This window comes from Coenobita brevimanus, chromosome 98, assembly GCF_032717465.1.
Source record: "Coenobita brevimanus isolate Jiangsu-jjx chromosome 98, ASM3271746v2, whole genome shotgun sequence".
Taxonomy (NCBI): Eukaryota; Metazoa; Arthropoda; class Malacostraca; order Decapoda; family Coenobitidae; genus Coenobita; species Coenobita brevimanus.
The window spans coordinates 36,752,455-36,765,191 of NC_137051.1; the positions used below are offsets into that span (position 1 = coordinate 36,752,455).

Genomic DNA, 12,737 nt, shown 5'->3' on the forward strand with positions numbered 1-12,737 from the left:
CAGCAAATTTACAGTACGATTATTGCTTTTGTATTTACGAAAGTGAAGAAGCAGTGACATCTCGAAAACGTTCTGATTATACCAGGAACGGATCTTGAATTTGGCTCTCTGTTGTCTTGTTTTTGCTTTTGCTGGGAGGGAACGGTTTGCGGGTTCCTGGCCTTTGGTTCCTTCTTCCCTGCATTAAAGAGAGAGAGAGAGAGAGGAGAGAGAAAAAAAAGAATACTACATACCGGTACTCCATTTTTACCCTCAGTTACAAGTCAGTTCTCGAAGCGCGTTAGCAAAAATCTTCTCGAGGTGCAATGTGTGTCAGGAAGGATTATCATTTCGAGTAACTGCGACCGTAAAATTTATACAAACTCCTACGAGCTCCATTTTTACCCTCATATCCAGCCACGAGCCAGTTCATGAAAGGCGTAAAAATGATAAAACTCCCCCAGCAGCATTTTACAGCACGGGAAATTTTGCACCGTGGTTCTCGCATGTCACCCTCTGTTTTCATCTGGGTAGAGGAGGGCGGGCCTTCGGCGGCTTGAGGCACGGGGGCTGGAGTGTGAGAGAATTATTAGCCATTTCGTCCCAATTAGACATTTTTCCGTGTTATTCTTGGTGCTGCCAGACGTATCTATTCAGCCTTGAGAATGCCTTTATGTTGTATGGGCAAAATAAAGTCTGTTCTCTAACCTCTCTAAATGTAAAAGTTTAAGATCAATAAAACAACCCAGAAGATAGCAAAAATAAAATATAAAACATCAATGAAATTAATGGGTTCAGACAAAATATAAGAATTTAGTATACAACTGAGGCCACACTGGGTAGACGAAATAGTGTACGTTGGATAAGGAAGTTCGTGGAAATTATTTAGAAGTCTGCACACTCTCCCGTCACTTGGTTCCGAGTGATTTATGCTGACCAAGAGCGAGCAATATATTAAACTTTGTTATTGCGCGCGCGCGCACACACACACACACACACACACACACAGCCTCGTACATTCTTTTAGAGAATTCCAACATGGCGCAATTGTGACTTTATGTGAATCAGAGTAAAGAAATTATTTAAATGACACTAGAAATATATATATATATATATATATATATATATATATATATATATATATATATATATATATATATATATATATATATATTTTTCTGTATACACACGAGCATGGAGAGAGAGAGAGAGAGAGAGAGAGAGAGAGAGAGAGAGAGAGAGAGAATTAAATGAAGTAAACATAAAGAAGAGAGAAGAAAAGATTGGACGAGAGATAAAAAATGAAGAAAGAATCCCCCTAAACAAGACACTGAGGGAAGGAAAACTAATAACCTGGCCTAGCTACCCTCAAAGTTCCTCCACAAGCGTACCTCCGCCTGCCGTGACCTGCCTACACCCCCTACCTGCCTGCCTGCCTGCCTACCTGCCTTACCTTTCATCGCGGCGAGTAACATTGCTAATATGAGATTATGAAAATAGTTGCTGAACAAATATCCGCTGCAGTTCCTCTAACACGGCGGTGTGGCGGCGATATTACGCTATATTATCCTCTGGCCTCGGAGAATTTGCCCAGTATTTCCCCCAAGCTCCCTAACACCTCCCCCTTAGCGATTTATTTTTGGATACGTCTGTTGGTTAATATAATGTTGTACGTTATTTATGCAGAGAATGGTGATATTGGAAGGATTTATGTTACACAGAAGGGGGCATTAAGGTTCCAATAAACAAAATAAATCGTTTAGGAAGAGGTGTTAGGGGAACTTCCTTAACCGAAGAGAATACTGGCCTTTATGGCGTTGTTCATAGGGAGTTATTTTGCATACAACGCCTTCGTGTTCCACTCCTTGGTATAAATATCTGCTTAATACCAGCACAGCACCCACCATCCACCCCCTCAAAGCGAAAGACAACTCTATAACTACTATCGCGCGCCTGGTGGCCTAGTAAGTCGATCGAACCGGCCCACAGCGAAAAATACTATCCCCTATCGCCATTTCCCAAGCGGTTTATTTTGCTCACTACACCTTGCCGTGCTCTTCTGTGTTCATTGTCATTCCATTATCAACATATTCTACACAGAGAACGTGCAAACGGATATTAACTAGCCATTTCCAAAAGTAAGTCGCTAAGGAAGAGGTGTTAGGAAGCTTCCATACCTGACGAAACTAAGAGGCATTACAAAGCCTAGCCTCGGGTTCCTCCTTTTCTTTTTTAATTATCAGGGGCTGTACAGGGATGGATTAAGGGCAGAAAAAATCGCAATACTATCACAATATTTCGCGTGGATTCCCATTTTCAGTGTTACTTGCAACTTTAAAACGACAACTAAACTATTCTTCGTAAAATGTGAAACTTAGAGGAAAGCCATGTTGAGAGAGAGAGCACTTCAGCCTTCTGTAAGTTAAAAAGTATCATTCATTTCTCAAAAAATAATCGTACTGTTCATTTTGGGGGGAATATGGGAAGTAAAAACCACAATTCCATTAAAACTTGAACGACACAAGGAAAAAAAACAAAAAAAACAAGAGGGAGCACTACAGCCTTCTGCAAATTAAAAGGTTATCATCCACTTCTCAAGAATTCGTGTGGTTTATTTTTGAGAGAATATGAGATAAATAAAAGACACAGTATTATTAAAACTTGAACTTCAGAGAGAGAGAGAGAGAGAGAGAGAGAGAGAGAGAGAGAGAGAGAGAGAGAAATCCCAGCTTCCTACAAGTCAAAAAGTTATCATCTTGTACTAAAAAAAAGAAAAAAATGGTACTGTTAATTTTTAAGACAACCTGAGACAAATTTTAACCAAAGTACAATTCAAGTTGCACACAGTGATGGTATGTGGCTTCCTTTAGATTCGGTAAGTTTACTCTTCGTGGAATTGTATTTTGTGACACTGAGGTGGTTTGGCCATGTGGAGAGGATGGGGAGTGAGAAACTGACGAGGAGACTGTATGTGAATGAGGTGGAGGGGGAGAGAAGGAGGGGGAGGTTTGCTTTTGAGAAGCGTTATTACAAGAACTGAAAGTGAAAATTAACTCTGACACAATTTTGACACAATTTTGAGTTTAGGATTGTCGCTCAAATATATCAACCTCCTGCCTTATTACATTTTTTTTTTTTACAATTTATCATACCATACAAATTCTACTTCATTGTATTTCACCACCGCGGGCTGTTCTTCACCTGTATATGTTTACGACACAGATACGCCAAGATCATTCAAGATTAACCAAAGTACCTGGGGAGAAACTTGGAACATCTTCAGCAGTTTTGTTTAATACTAGATTCCATTACAAGTTTCTGTGCACACGATAGAACACTTCCACTTGATATTAAAAGCTGTTGTCAAAATTAATCAAGATATTTTGACAATTTTTAGTGACAACGAGTCATAGATCCTCTCATACATTATTCATTTATTGCGATGGCTTAATTCTGTTGTTTTATCTCTCTGCTGTCAAACGATTTTGTTCAGGTTAAGAGAATTCCCTGATAAAACCGTTCATTAAGGACACACACACCCAATCCCCCTCTACCGCCATTCGCAGTGTACTTCGTTACGCTGAAGAAAATCGTCTGGAAGAGGCAGAAATTAAAATAATATGAAGACTTCGTGGTAAAGAAGTAAACAGCTGCATTTCTTTCCGGGTTAGATACTGTCGTGAGGGGCATAACTCCGCCTCACATTTCGCCTCCTCTCCCTCACAATTTCCTCTGCTGGGTAATATTTTAAGGCTGAGAGATGCTTGGGATGTTTCTCTGCCCATATGTTATCCTCCCTGTCAAGATGGGCCAGGGAAGAAAGAGATTTTTTTTTTTTTTTAATGCAAGGAAGAAGGAACCAAAGGCCACAAGTCCGTAAAATTGTTCCCTCTAAGAAAAATAAAAATAAAATAACAGAGAGACAAATTCAAGTCAATTAGATTTGCTAAAATTGAGAATAGTAAAAGTGATTGATTTTTTTTTTCCTTGATCGTACCCTTTAATAATCTTGAGTTCCACGTACATTTCCTAGACTACACATTCCTAGACTGTACATTTCCTTGACTCCAGACTCAACATTCCTAGCCTCCCCATTTCCTAGATTCCACATTCCTAGCCTCCACATTTCCTGAACTCCACATTCCTAGACTCCAACATGTCCTATCAGTCATTCCAGGTACAGTTCCGAGCACTAATTTCGATCTTATTTAGTCGAAAAATCATGAAACACTAGTAATATTCTGAGATGGTCCGAACACTGCATCACTGGGGCCCATTATCTCCCTAACACCTCTTCCCAAGCGACTTATTTTGCTTATCACACCTTGCTATGCTCTGGCGGGCTATTTAATTGATTCTAATAACACCATTGCATAAATAACCTACATAATTATATCATCCGACCGTATCCAGAAATCGCTAAGGAAGAGGTGCTAGGGAGTCTCCTTAAGTGACGTGAAGGCACTGCTCACTGTCGCATTGTTTATCGAATGGAAGTGCATCTGTATTTCATCTCGATCCCTATGACGTATATCTTAAGGTTATTTTTGCTGCCTCTTGCTAACTTTGAAGGAGCAATCTATAGCAAGGGGGTAAGAATCAGCCTCCCTCGACCTCTCCTTTCCTACACGTCTCCCCGGAAGCTAAAGAAAGTCGCCAGAAAGCAGTAGGAATAAAGTCTAAAATTGCGTCGTCGAAGTGAAGGTGATGGCGTTCCCAGTGTACCAGCCTTATTAACTACGCTGGTCCTCACACCTTCCTCAGGCTTCTTCAGGTAATCAAAAATCCTCAAAAATTCGTTTCTGGTCTCCCTTACATCATTTCCGCTACACCTACACTCATGTCAGGCATAATAAACTGTCGTCAGCATCCGTATCTTTATTTCTTTAACCCCTTGGATCAGATATGCGTATTTTACCGTTTTCTTCTTGCGGCGGGACGTAATTTAAGCGGTGACTGGGAAGATGCGAAATGTACCGTCTGCCTAGATGACCCCGTGTAGTTGACAGGCACGGACCGTCATCTCTAACCCTTTAATACATACGCGGGCGTATCACACCCGACGAGTAACCGAGTTCACATGATCACCGAGTGGGTTATTGTCTGAGACGGCTGGCCACCCAGATACCCTCCTTCCACGTGTTGCCCTAGTAGGGAGAGGTAGTGTTGCTCTGCTCTCTTTGAAGGAAATTTCTATATCGGCACCCTTGGGTATCTTACACCCATCGTATGTACTCCCGTACATATGTGACACAGGGTTTGTCATATCCAGCAAGTAGTTTGAGTATGATTTCTAAAATGCTTTTCCTTGCAGGAAGTGAATGTTTCTTAGAACACAGATATTTCTTTGTGAACTGTGAAATCATGGCCCACCATTTTTTGAGTGATGAAGAACTTGATAAAATAATGAACACCACTGGGTGCTAAAGATCAGAATCCACCTGTACAGTGCCGGGAATGCCCTGTTCGGACTGACAGGAAGACATGCTTCCGGTGCACCAAATGTCAGAAGGCTGTCTGCCAGGGGCATTATTACCCTGTCTGTGGTGATTGTTTGTGAGTCCAAGTAAGTGCTCATGATTTTGAGAATTGTCAAGGAAAATTCGAACAAATTATTTTTCTCACGGCCATAAATACACCACAAATGACAAATAGCAACTATTTTGGATTGCATACAGCTGTGTTTTGCAATTATGAGGTTTCAGTAGTAAAATAATAACATTCACTACTCAAGAAATGACATTTACTGATAATTGTAGGTTCTATCTTAGTTACCCCCTAAAACAAGGTTGTGGGGGTGGGTGGGTGGTCAAAATCACTGGGTAAAGCCTTAGAGAGGTCCAAATACCATGTAGTGTTCAATTTCAAGGGTCTGGGATTGCATGAAAAATTGCCAATCTTCGTACTCCATTTTTTTACTCTTAAAAAAATACCCAATTTTTTGTCTACCTCCACCACGGCCCACCTGAGTCTGTAAGGATTAGAGTGTCATGTGCTGCAGCGCCCATGACCCAGGAGTGTGTGTGCAAGTGCAGAAGTCCGCAGCTCCTGTTTCAAATTTTCCACATATTGTTTTTTAGTTACATCAGAATTTTTTCCCGTTTTTGATACTTTTTTTCAAGTTACCACTTAACCTTTAAGATATCATACAAACTCATTTACATAAGGTTCAATTGAAAGTACAAAGCTTGTATTTTTTATATATGTACTTGGTTTTACTAAATTTGGATTTTCACATAGGTGTATGACTTTCCGAAAAATGGGTTTATCAAACCCAGCGTATGTATTAAGATGCAGCAAAATTAGCGTATGTATTCTTGGGCTAAGGACAGTACGGTAATATCACACAGGGCCGTGGTGGTGGCCAAGTGGTTAGAGTGGTCGCCTGATGTTTGAAAGGACGCGAGTTCGAGCCACTGACGTATAAACGACCCACCTAATACCAATGCACCAGTCCTTCACGAGACAACCCCAGCATGTATTCAATATGGTCGGTGGGTATTTGTGCCGTGGTGGTGACATGTGAAGGTGTACGGCATGCAGAGGGATCGCTGGACTTGAGGGAACGGACTATTAAGCCTACGCCCAGACTCAGTGGGTAGGAGGATCCCTTAACACTTTTTTCCCATAAGCATACAGTATTTTTGCATCTAGTGCGTTAACCCCTTCACTCTTGGGACAACTCTAGTATTCCATTCAGCTGACACCAGACGATTTTATTCAGCTGAGAGTGACCTATAGGAACCTGGGAGAGCCTGCACTGTCACCATTAACCCCCTCACGTCCGAGACAACTCTAGTGTGCCATTCACGACAGACGATTTCCTAGTGATTCACAGATGCACGCGAGCGACAGCATATTCTTTAGTTGCTGAAATGAAATACCCTTTAAGTTAATAATAAAATGCAAGTCTTAAAAAACTGCAAAGGAAAAAGCCAGGGAGACTCCTAAGACAGGTGGATTACGGGATTAACCTGCACTAATCCGTCACTCTCACCCGCTGAAGACTAACAAATCCACAGGGGAAGAAAGTGTATTACAATGTATGTGCCTTGTATGACCTGTTGTATGATCTTTCTCCCCCCCTCTGTCTGTCTTTCTCTCTCTCTCAAAAGACCTGATAGATCTGTTGTTCGTCTTCCTTTGTACTCTTCCCTTACCCCTCCCTCTCCCTTTTTCCTTCTCCCTTCTCCCTATGTTTTCTCCCTCTCCCTCCATCTGTCTCCTCCTCCCCTTCCCTGTTCTCTCCCCTCTCCCTCCCTTCTCTCTGCCTGTGCTTTGTGTTTCCTCCTTTCAGTTCCCCTCCCTTGCTTTGATGTCATTTTTATTGTTTCCTCTTATGTTTTAGTTTCATGTATTCCAGACCGGTTCTTTCTCTCTCTCTCAAGTAATAACAGTCCAGATTTCACAGACGCAAGACGTGTTCTGTTTGGCCCAGTAAATGAAGCACCTCCACAGAGTTTACCTTCACCACCTGCACCTGTCCCACTTGTCCACACCTGCTAATTATAATCACTAGAAAGTATCGCTATCCAGGTAAGCGATGATTTAACACTGAGCGCTACTGTTGCTTGCTTTCTTCTGCGTTAAGTAAAATAGGTGTGGCGTAAAGTGTGTTTTTATAAGTGAAAAGTTCCTTCTTGATATCATTATCAGTTATACAGTACACGCAAATAAGAAGTTACGGGAAAATAACTTCAAAATGTCATCTTGTGTGTCACAACTTAAAGACAGAAAATGTAAGGACAGTTATTTATTTATTTATTTATTCCATTTATTACTTATTTTCTACAGGCACTGTACAATTCCGGACAGCTATTTCGTTCCACTTTTTAGGCGAAGAATCAAAAACTCCTACACATCATTCTGAAAAACTTGTTGGCCTCCGAAAATCGCATGAGTGGGTGTCGAAAGTGACTGTTCTCCTTCCCGTTGCTTATCGTTATTATCAGTGTCACTAATTTACGTCCGCTGCTGTACACATCTCCAATATCCGAATCTGTCCCAGAACTTTTTTCGCAATGGTTCTTCTCAAAATCAATCCCACCAGTAATCCTGCAAGAGTGTGAAGTTCCTGGCAGGGTGTGAAATTCCTGCTGCGGTGTGAAGTTCCTGGCAGGGTGTGAAATTCCTGCTGCGGTGTGAAGTCCCAGGTGTGAAGTTCCTGGCGGGGTGTGAAGTCCCAAGGAGGTGTGAAGATCCTGGAGGGTGTGAAGTTCTTGTCAGGGTGCGAAGTTTCTGCATGGGTGTGAAATTCCTACCAGGGTGTGAAGTTCCTGGCAGGGTGTGAAGTTCCTGCATGGGTATGAAATTCCTGCCAGGATGTGAAGTTCCTGCATGGGTGTGAAATTCCTACCAGGGTGTGAAGTTCCTGGCAGGGTGTGAAGTTCCTGCATGGGTGTGAAATTCCTGCCAGGATGTGAAGTTCCTGCTGGTGTGTGAAGTTCCAGGTGTGAAGTTCCTGGTAGGGTGTGAAGTTCCTGGCAGGGTGTGAAGTTTCTGGTAGGGTGTGAAGTTCCTGGTAGGGTGTGAAGTTCCTGGTAGGGTGTGAAATTCCTGGCAGGGTGTGAAGTTCCTGGCAGGGTGTGAAGTTCCTGGCAGGGTGTGAAGTTCCTGGCAGGGTGTGAAATTCCTGGCAGGGTGTGAAGTTCCTGGCAGGGTGTGAAGTTCCTGGCAGGGTGTGAAATTCCTGGCAGGGTGTGAAGTTCCTTGCAGGGTGTGAAGTTCCTGGCAGGGTGTGAAGTTCCTCACAGGGTGTGAAGTTCCTGGCAGGGTGTGAAATTCCTGGCAGGGTGTGAAGTTCCTTGCAGGGTGTGAAGTTCCTGGCAGGGTGTGAAGTTCCTCACAGGGTGTGAAGTTCCTGGCAGGGTGTGAAGTTCGTGCCAGGGTGTGAAATTCCTCCCTCACTCACTCTAGGTCTGCCAAAGTCTCTCCCCAGGGTCTATAGTTCAGGGGTGAATGGCGGAAACAGACGAGAAAGTCGTTTATGTGGCTGGAATGCTAATATTATCCTATGCGTCTTACAAGGGTTTGACGCAGGAGGAGGAGGAGGAGGAGGAGGAGGAGGAGGAGGAGGAGAAACAGGGGAGGAAAGAGGGAGAGGAGGAACAGGAGAGGAAAGAGGGAAGAGGAGGAGAAGGTGAGGAAAGAGGGAAGAGGAGGAGGAGGTGAGGAAAGAGGGAGGAGGAGGAACAGGAGAGGACAGAGGGGCGAGGAGGAGGAGGTGAGGAAAGAGGGGAAAAGGAGGAGGCGAGGAAAGAGGGGAGAGGAAGAGGTGATGAAAGAGGGAAGAGGAAGAGAAGAAGACGAGGAGGGAAGAGAAGAAGACGAGGAGGAGGGAAGAGAAGAGGAAGACGAGGATAAAGATGGGATAAAAAAAACGGGGACGGAAAAAGGAATAGGATGGAAAGACGAAAGGAAAGATAAGTGACAGAAAAGGACAGTTAGGTTCTGGGAAGGAGAATAATGGAGAGAAGAAGAGGAGGAGGAGGAGGAGTGGTGAAGAATGGAGGGGAGAGAAAATGATGGAATATGAGAAGGAGGAGGAGGAGGAGGAGAAGGAGTGGTGAAGAATGGAGGGGAGAGAAAATGATGGAATATGAGATGGAGGAGGAGGGGGAGGAGGAAGGAGAGGAGCGACGGGTGTGGGAAGCAATAGAGAGAGAGAGAGAGAGAGAGAGAGAGAGAGAGGTTTTTAATATTCTACCCCGCTGACCCTACACCATTTTCTTTAGGTTAAGGGAGACTAAAGAAACTGAATTAAATCGACTCGAGGCAGCAAAATAAATATAAACAAAACACAACACGTCATCTGATCTATGGGGTACGCATTCCCAGGCTTCCATGACCTCCTCTCAGCTGAATAAAATCGTCTGGCATCACTGGAACAGGATACATGAACTGTCCTGACCATGAGGGGGATACGGACTGCGTACTGGGACTGAGATTTTTAGGTCCCGAGGATTTGTTGTGTAAATTCGTCTGGCGTCTGATGATAGAGTTGTGCCGATCATGAGGGGGGAAAACCGTCTGGGAATGGCAAAATCTATGAAATGGCGCCCAAGTTTCCGAAAAGGGAATGAAGAAGAAATTAATTAAGACTTCAAGTGAGGAACGAGGGGAAAAAAAGAAAAAGAAAAGATGGGGAAACTCTCTCTCTCTCTCTCTCTCTCTCTCTCTCACACACACACACACACACACACACACTGCTCGTATTCTTCACCCATTCAGCCCGAGTACTTCACCTTCACCTTCTTACACCCGCGCGCGTGGTGGGAGGGAGGGGGTAGTGTGTCTGGGTTGGTTAGCATGTCTGTCTGTCTCTCATCCTGTCTGTCTTTTAGCAGGATTAGGGAAAAAAATATTGAACGAACCAGTATCGCGAAGTGACTAGGAATATTAACCCCTTCACTACGGGTCCCTTTCTAAGCTGAGGGAAAGCGTCTAGTAAGAGTTAGAACTTAATAAACGGGCGTCACTAAACTAGAAATTAACTCAGAAAGAAACAAAGCAATAATTGTGAACGCATGTGAAGTCAGCAGCACTTTTATATGTGGGTATAATTCTTCCCACTGTCAGTATATTGTGAAAGTCAGCATGGAATCAAGTCAGCATAATATCAAAATCAGCATGTTATAGTATCATAGTCAGCATGTTATAGTATCAAAGTCAGCATGTTATTGTATCAGAGTCAGCATGTTATCAAATCAAAGTCAGCATGTTATAGTATCAAAGTCAGCATGTTATAGCATCACAGTCAGCATGTCAAAAAATCAAAGTCAGCATGTTATCAGATCAAAGTCAGCATGTTATAGTATCAAAGTCAGCATGTTATAGTATCAAAGTCAGCATGTTATAGTATCAAAGTCAGCATGTTATAGTATCAAAGTCAGCATGTTATAGTATCAAAGTCAGCATGTTATTGTATCAGAGTCAGCATGTTACCAAATCAAAGTCAGCATGTTATAGTATCAAAGTCAGCATGTTATAGTATCAAAGTCAGCATGTTATAGTATCAAAGTCAGCATGTTATTGTATCAAAGTCAGCATGTTATCAAATCAAAGTCAGCATGTTATAGTATCAGAGTCAGCATGTTATAGTATCAAAGTCAGCATGTTATAGTATCAAAGTCAGCATGTTATAGTATCAAAGTCAGCATGTTATAGTATCAGAGTCAGCATGTTATAGTATCAAAGTCAGCATGTTATAGTATCAAAGTCAGCATGTTATAGTATCAAAGTCAGCATGTTATAGTATCAAAGTCAGCATGTTATAGTATCAAAGTCAGCATGTTATAGTATCAAAGTCAGCATGTTATAGTATCAGAGTCAGCATGTCAAAAAATCAGTCAGCACACAAACCCAAAGTCAAAATATTATAAAAATCGGTGATATTTATACACCCCAAATCACTCACCGCCAAACGAGGCTCTCACGGTACGAAAAAAAAAAAAAAAAAAAAAAAGTTCAATCAGGCTTACGTAAGTCAAGGTCTAAACCAATCACACGTTTCTTTGATCAGCCACACCCACTCCTATCTTAAAACAGATAGGCTATTTGACTCCCTTCTTTGCTCTTATCAGTTATGAAGCGCCTGTAAAAACTCCAATATCAGTACGGTAAATAACTTCTTTTTTATCATTATTTTTAAGTGATAGAGGGGGAAGCCTTCACGTGGTGGCACTGATAGAACTAGGCGGCTCCACTGACCGGTTATATATACATCCCTAATCTCTCTCTCCACTACAGAGAAGTGTTTCAGACTACAGGGTAAGGGCAGTTTCAGCCTGTAATCCACCGAGGTCACGTTACAGATAATACTGGGACACAAAATGATATTCTTGTTATGAACTTGTGTGAAAATGTTTTGGAATACAAGTGGTTCCGTGATGAGAGAGAGAGAGAGAGAGAGAGAGAGAGAGAGAGAGAGAGAGAGAGAGAGAGAGAGTCACGAAACAAGTCTGGCTTCATAAATAACAGGTAATGAGACACACATTGATTGATTACATTTGTTGGAGTTTAAAAAGTGTGTGTGTGTGTGTGTGTGTGTGTGTGTGTGTGTGTGTGTGTGTGTGTGTGTGTGTGTGTGTGTGTGTGTGTGTGTTAGGAAAATACACTGACTCAATCCTACAGATATGAAGGCAATATTGGACGTGAAGCCAAAAAAACGTACACAGTGAACACAGGCTTAGATTCACACACACACACACACACACACACACACACACACACACACACACACACACACACACCTTCTTACATACCCTTACCAATTCACTGCCCACTCACACCCCTCCTCTCCAACAATCCACATTTGCCTCACACGTCCCTTCCAAACACACTTTTTTTCTTTCTTCCCTTCTTACAGGTCGAGGAAGTGTGAGTAAGCGTGAGGGAGTGAGAGAGTTCAGGAGGGGAACAAGAGGCAAGGTGTTCTTCAATGACTCTCTCTCTCTCTCTCTCTCTCTCTCTCTCTCTCTCTCTCTTTAAGTCAACCTGAAGGGCAATGTTACTGACAGGGGTCGGGTAAGAAGAGTGAGGTTACTGAAGACTAGGGGCAATGAACAGGGGATAGGGATTGAGTTAGGGATAGGGGAAGAGGAACAGGGATGCTGAGCCCTGTTGGGATGGAGTGGTTAGGGTACTGATAGGGAGGACAGGAAGGACGGGGAGCTAAGGACAGTGAGGGAGAAGGGAGGGAAGGTTCAGGAGGGGGGTATGGAAAGGGAGATTAGGGCCTTATACTTGCAGGATAGGTA

The 12,737-nt window shown here is 42.7% G+C and overlaps 1 protein-coding gene across 1 annotated transcript in view; it reads right to left on the reverse strand.

Moving 5' to 3' along the window:
* Positions 1-12,737, reverse strand: part of LOC145414034 (G-protein coupled receptor GRL101-like) — a 208,725-nt gene that overhangs the window by 30,254 nt on the left and 165,734 nt on the right. The gene's annotated exons all lie outside the window — the stretch shown is intronic.